The following is a 6,124-nucleotide window of genomic DNA, read 5'->3' on the forward strand; positions in this document are numbered from 1 at the left end:
AAATAGAAGTTTATATATAACGGATAATGGATACAAGTTCTTTGGTTTATCTGTCACGTTCTGAGCTGGTTCAGATAATATCATCATATTATTATTATTACTATTCTCTTGGGACATAACCACACGTGAATGAAGTTCCACGCGTACACCGAATTTCATGGCACCGAAGGCATGCTGAGCAATAGACGACAAGGCCTTGGGATAAAGAGAAATAATAGTTATAGTTGTAAGTGTGTAAACGTAGTGTAATCATTTTTAAAAAAATAAATAATTATGAGATCTATATAAAATAATAATAATTTTTTAATAATAAATTCTAATATTTTTTAAAGTGACTATATAATATTTATATATTCTACGACTGCATGTAGTATTATATACTTGGATAAATTATAGCCAGCCAAATCATAAAAATATATTATAATATTAATCCTTAATTCAAAAAACATCACAGCTTTTGTTGACTACGGATACCTTATTAGTCACTGCTTTTTGAAAAGATCAAAACCTAGGTGGTTTAGTGTAAAGAAACAACAATACCTATAAAGGTACATGCGTCGTTAATCATAAAAAGTATCTTAATATATGTATTGTCAGTTGTTACGTACGTCGCACTTAATTAGTAGAGGAAAACATTTGCTTCAGCATTTTTTTTAAGAGAAGTTAATCCTATTGCTTAAGCTCTTATGAACAATTCGTCACTAAGATGTTGGTGTCTCGAGCAAGTCATGTACCTAGTACTTTACATATTGCCTCTTCGATCCACTCTGGAAGCAGGATCCTTTCATGAAAATATGTGTACTTTGTTTCGAGTTTAATCCGTCACACGTGTAAAACTAATTTTCTCGATAACCCAAGGGACGTTATATCCTAAAAAAACTGTCTAAGTTGTGGTTCGAGTTTTTTTTGGAGATATTTAAGTTTACTTTGATCACCTAATAAATACTTGTGTAATGTAGGATTTTGTACCCATGCAATAATGTTTTAAATCTCCACCTAACTCGTTGTGGGTAATGATTTACTGCAAAACTTTTTACATGCAACCTAGGATACCCAAGGACTACGTTGTTGTGAAAACGATGACAATCAAAGCGAAATAAAAACAAGCAAATCAATAACACGACACAAAATTAATGTGGTTCAACAATTTAACTACGTCCACAGAGCTGCAGATGATTTTATTATACTGAGGAATCACAAAATACTCTTTGGAGCAAAATAAACATTGTTCACATTGTTTTGTCTATGATAAAGTGTTAAAAATTACATGATTAAGTTGCTAAAATGAATGATTTGTTTAACCAAAAAATGAATTAAGCACTTAATTATATAGTAAAGTTTAATGCTTGACTCAATGTTAAATTCTGATTAATATCTCAAATTTTATTCTGATATTTTTGTTAATGTTGCAGGGCATTGTGGGAAAGTTGTTAAAAATATATGGGTATTCTTGGAATTACCCAACTGACACAGCAACTACATATTTAGTGCTTCTGAAAACTCAAGCAAAACACTAGGACTTGAGGGGCAGACATGCGAACAATAGCTTCCAGGAGACGCAGCACGCAGGAACCTGGGCTGGATCGAGCGGCTCAAGGCGCGCTGCAGAGGCTGGAATGGTGTAGGGCACTCACGTGTAAGAGGAGCAGCTTGAGGCGCGAGCTGCAGAGGAGGATTGGAGTCAAAACGCAAGGGGCTGCAGATGAAACGCGGATCTGTGCTGGGCTGGCTCAAAACGCAGTAAATGGAGAGATGAAACGCTCACGCGGGGCTGGCTCGAAACACATGAAAAGGGGCCGCGACTCACGCACGCTCAAAAGGCAGAAATTGGTGCTGGGCAGAAACGGACAGTAGCAGGGATGCACGAAGTGGAACGCGGGAGCTGAGATCAAAACGGGCAGCTAGTAGACGCGAAACGTACTGGGCTGAGACGTGCGTACTGCAGAGATCAAAACGCACGATCTACAAACGTGAAACGCAGAGAGGGAGAGAGTATAAAAAGAAAATATTTTTGGCCGAAAGGGGTCGGCTGGGTTTTTGGGACTTATTTTCGTTCGGCGTTCTTTCGTTTTGCGTTCTTCTTCTTCTTCATTTTATTTTCCAGTTCTTTTTACTGCTATTTTATTTTATTTTCTGCCTGTTTTTATGGTTCTGAGTTTCAGATTTCAGCACATTTTAGGGATATAGTATATTTTTCATTCAGCAATTTTCCTTTGAAACAGTATTTAGTGATGTTGGATTTTAATCTTCTTGAGCATTTTGTTAATCTAGAGATGATAGGCTAGATTTTTAGCTTGGGATTCAATGAGTAACCCATGACTATTTGGGGTTGGATTTTCTTCAATATTTAGTGCTTTTGATGATTAACTTGATGGATTATATTTCAATGTGCATCTAGAAAAGATTAGAGTTCTTTGTTCTTGGTTTGGATCAATTGTAGACGTAAAGGCACAATTGATACTTGAACAAGTAACATGACTTTAATGTTTTTCTTTCACTTTTCTATGATTGTCATATAATTTGTCAAGTAGTTTTATTAAAATAAAAATTGTGGATCATTGCTATATTATCCGACCATGATTTCTAGGAAGGAGAGAATGGTTGAGAGAAAATGAAAGGAGAAGTAAATCCATCACCAAATTAGTGGGTGAAAATTGCATCCCAAGTGTTTGTTTATTTGCTTCTTACAAGTTTAAGTCAACTTCCGCACATTTTCTTTAAATCTCTTGATTCTTAGCAATTTTAGAAAAATAGATTCACTTTTATTTTCAGCTTTACTTATGCTTGAACTTCCCGACAATTTCTCTCATAATTCATTCCACACTCCCTTAGTAAATAGCCTCATTTAGGTGTTAATATTGTTAGCGGTAAATTTCTAAAACTTATTTTTCTTTTCTTATTATTTTTGCTCATAGCTAGCTCATTTAGTTTACTCTTTTCTTATCATTTAAACTTTCGAGTCACTACAAACGGTATAATGTTTTCTTGCAAAAATGAAATGTTTGCTAAATTCTCATTGTCCCTGTGAATTCGATCTTGGGATTTACCCTTGTATTACTTTGACAGCTTCTACGCTTGGAAGTCGAAATTAAAAGCTGATCAGTCTACCACACTACTCATAATAAACATATTTATAGTGTCACATATACGGTAAAAACCCTAAGTTCACTTTTCTACATTATTCGCTTGACTAGAATGTCGAGCGAGGCTCGAGCGAACTCTCTGTCTAATGTTTACTTGAGCGAGCCTCAAAAGAACTCTCTTCCTGAATTTCGCTTGAGTGAATGTCGAGCGCTTCTTGAGTCAAAATAGTGTCCAAGCCTCATTGAAAATCCGTCAAAAAACCATAATGCGTCCTTATTGGGCCAGGTCATTATATTGAGCGACACACCAACAAACCAGGTTCCACAAACGCAATTGGTGTAATTACTAGATTGGCTTCCCCTTTACTATCCTCAAGAACACATGGCTTATATATCTGCATTATATCCCAAATGTACCAGACCAAATACCTAATGAACAAAATTAACAACTCACGACTATCATTTCTGCAAAACTACTAGTTCAAGCTCCAATCGGAATTTCCATGAATTAAACTATGAATTTGACATCATTAAGATGCCAGTACGTACTGAACTTCAACCCTAGTCAAGCATTGTTCTCACTATCTAAGGAGTTAAATATTTTTCCGAAAAAGAACAACTTTTAGTTAGTATTTTTTTCACCTTATGTGGCGTACTAGCTAGCCACCATGATTCAGATGATCATCATAGTTTTTCATTCTAATAACATATCACAACTTAAATCTAAAAAATTGCTCATATAGCTCTTTTGATATTTTCATGTCTATGTTGCGATTAAATTATTAATTGTGCTATGTTCTATGGTTATGTGGTGAAACTGTAAAAACTGTATTTTGGTGTCAAAAGATTAAAAACATATTTTGTGAGTGTGTACATAGCACGACCCCAAGTCGAGATAGGACATTATCTCGATAGAGCTCATTTGATCACTCGGGAGCGTGTAAAACTGAGTAACGTCTCTTGGGTTGTCATCAGGTGACAACGGGCTAGAACGAGACAGTAATGCTCTCTTGTGCTGACTCTGTGGCCTCTCTACTGGCAGAGACTAGAGGATACCTGGTCACATACGAGCCGTGCGCGGAGTTAGGTATCGCTCGTCACGAAATTACATGCACGATTATTACCAGTGGTATAGCAGAGGGAGCTAGGATGTGCAGCTGGTCCCTAGAGAAGACCATGGTGCATACAGTAATGAAATGGATGGAAATGTGTATTTATGGCGTGCGTAGCATTTTCTGTAAATTGTTGAGAAGGATATTGGCTTTGTGCAATTTTGGTAAATCTCTTGTTTTTCCAAATGCTGTAATAAGTCCACTTTTTCCCTTTTTTTATTTTTGGGTGTCATTCTATCGATTTTATTGACTGAGATTGTGAAATCTCATTATGGTGTCCCAACCTACGATTCCGCTTTACGGAATCGTAAACTTTGATATAGAGGACGGTCATGACCTTAGTGGACCTGCCCCACCTAAGGAGTGGAGACATGAGAACTTTTCCCTTATGTAGCTTGTTTTAGCATTTACTTATTATCTAGTTTGATGACTGTATTAATTCTAGATGGGCCAATTACAAGATCAAGGACCAAGAAGATCAAGGAAGCAATGCACGGATTGGTGCAATCCACTTGGGATGAAGCTAGCAAGAGCCCAACACTCAAGATGGGCTTGAAAGAAGGAGAACCAGCTTTGATCCACTTGATTCAAGCTGTGGAAGACATGGCTTAGAGATAGGGCCTATTGTTATTTGAGACTTCAAATTTGGTTAAACGATTTATTTTATTAGTTTAGAATAAGTGGGCTTGAAGATGTCTGGCCCACACGTCTTATTTTCAATGAACTAGACTTTTCAAGAAGGCCTTATATTTTGGCCAAGGGCTTACTTGGAAAGTTACTTTTTAGGAATTAGGGTTTTAAGAGGTACTGTATCGTTACTGTAGCCGTACTGTAGCGCGGTACTGTAGCGTGACACTGTTCATCAGGGGCATTTTGGGTAAAAAGGGGCTTTATTTTGGCTAGGGTTTTAATTAGGTTTAGTTTAAATACTCCTTCTAGCCTCATTTGAAGACCAGACAATATTGAATTTTATTTATGAGTTGAGTTTTCTCCTCTTGTTCTTGATTGAACTCTTGAACTTATCAAAGGTAAATCACAACCTTTGTGGCGTTCCTCCTTTGTAATCTGGGTTCTTGAGACGGGTTCTTCAACGGGTCTAGATTTTAATATAATCTAGGTTCTTGAAACGGGTTCTCATCGGGTCTAGATTCTCCATCCTTGACTTGATTTTTGGCTTTCTTGGGGAGTTTTCAAATTGATTGTGGGTTCAAGGGAATTCATTCCCACGGGTTCATATCATTTGGTATTCAGAGCAAGGTTTCCAATCAGGTCTGATTCTATCTTTTAATTTCTTGCATCCTTAAATATAATTCTAGGGCTACATTGTTCTAGAGTTGCCAAAAAAAAAAAAAAATTGCAGAAGCGAAAAGTAGGCTGCCAAAATTCTAAGGGTTTTGGGTTTGGCTGAAATTTGCATCACCTAGGGTTTCAAAATTCTAGGGTTCAATGCATATCTGAGTTTGTCAATTGCTTGGAATGTCGTTCCATTGATTCTCTTCTATTTCGTTGTCAATTCTTGTGTGCTTCGATTCAATTGCTTGATTTTTACAATTGAGTATTTCTGTTTGTGATTGAATTAGAAAAAAAGAAAAGAAAAGAAAAGAAAAGAAAGGAAAAGAAAAGAAGAGAAAAGAAAAGAAAAGAAAGGAAAGGAAAAGAAAAGAAAAGAAAAGAAAATTCGAAAAAAAAAAAAAAAAAAAAAGAAGGAGAAGAAGATAAAGAGAGGTAGCATATTTAAAGGTTGCTACATAGTTACAACAAAGACAAAGAAAAATATTTGTTGATTGTGTTTTATCGTCAAAGGGGTTGAATACATATTTGTAGTTGGTATCTTGTTCTGTAATTACTCTTTCCCTCATATAAATTCTTTGAGTCCCGTGTAGTTTTATTCTTTCCTTGTTTCTTGTTTCTTGGATCTATATTACTGGT

This window comes from Juglans microcarpa x Juglans regia, chromosome 7S, assembly GCF_004785595.1.
Source record: "Juglans microcarpa x Juglans regia isolate MS1-56 chromosome 7S, Jm3101_v1.0, whole genome shotgun sequence".
NCBI lineage: Eukaryota > Viridiplantae > Streptophyta > Magnoliopsida > Fagales > Juglandaceae > Juglans > Juglans microcarpa x Juglans regia.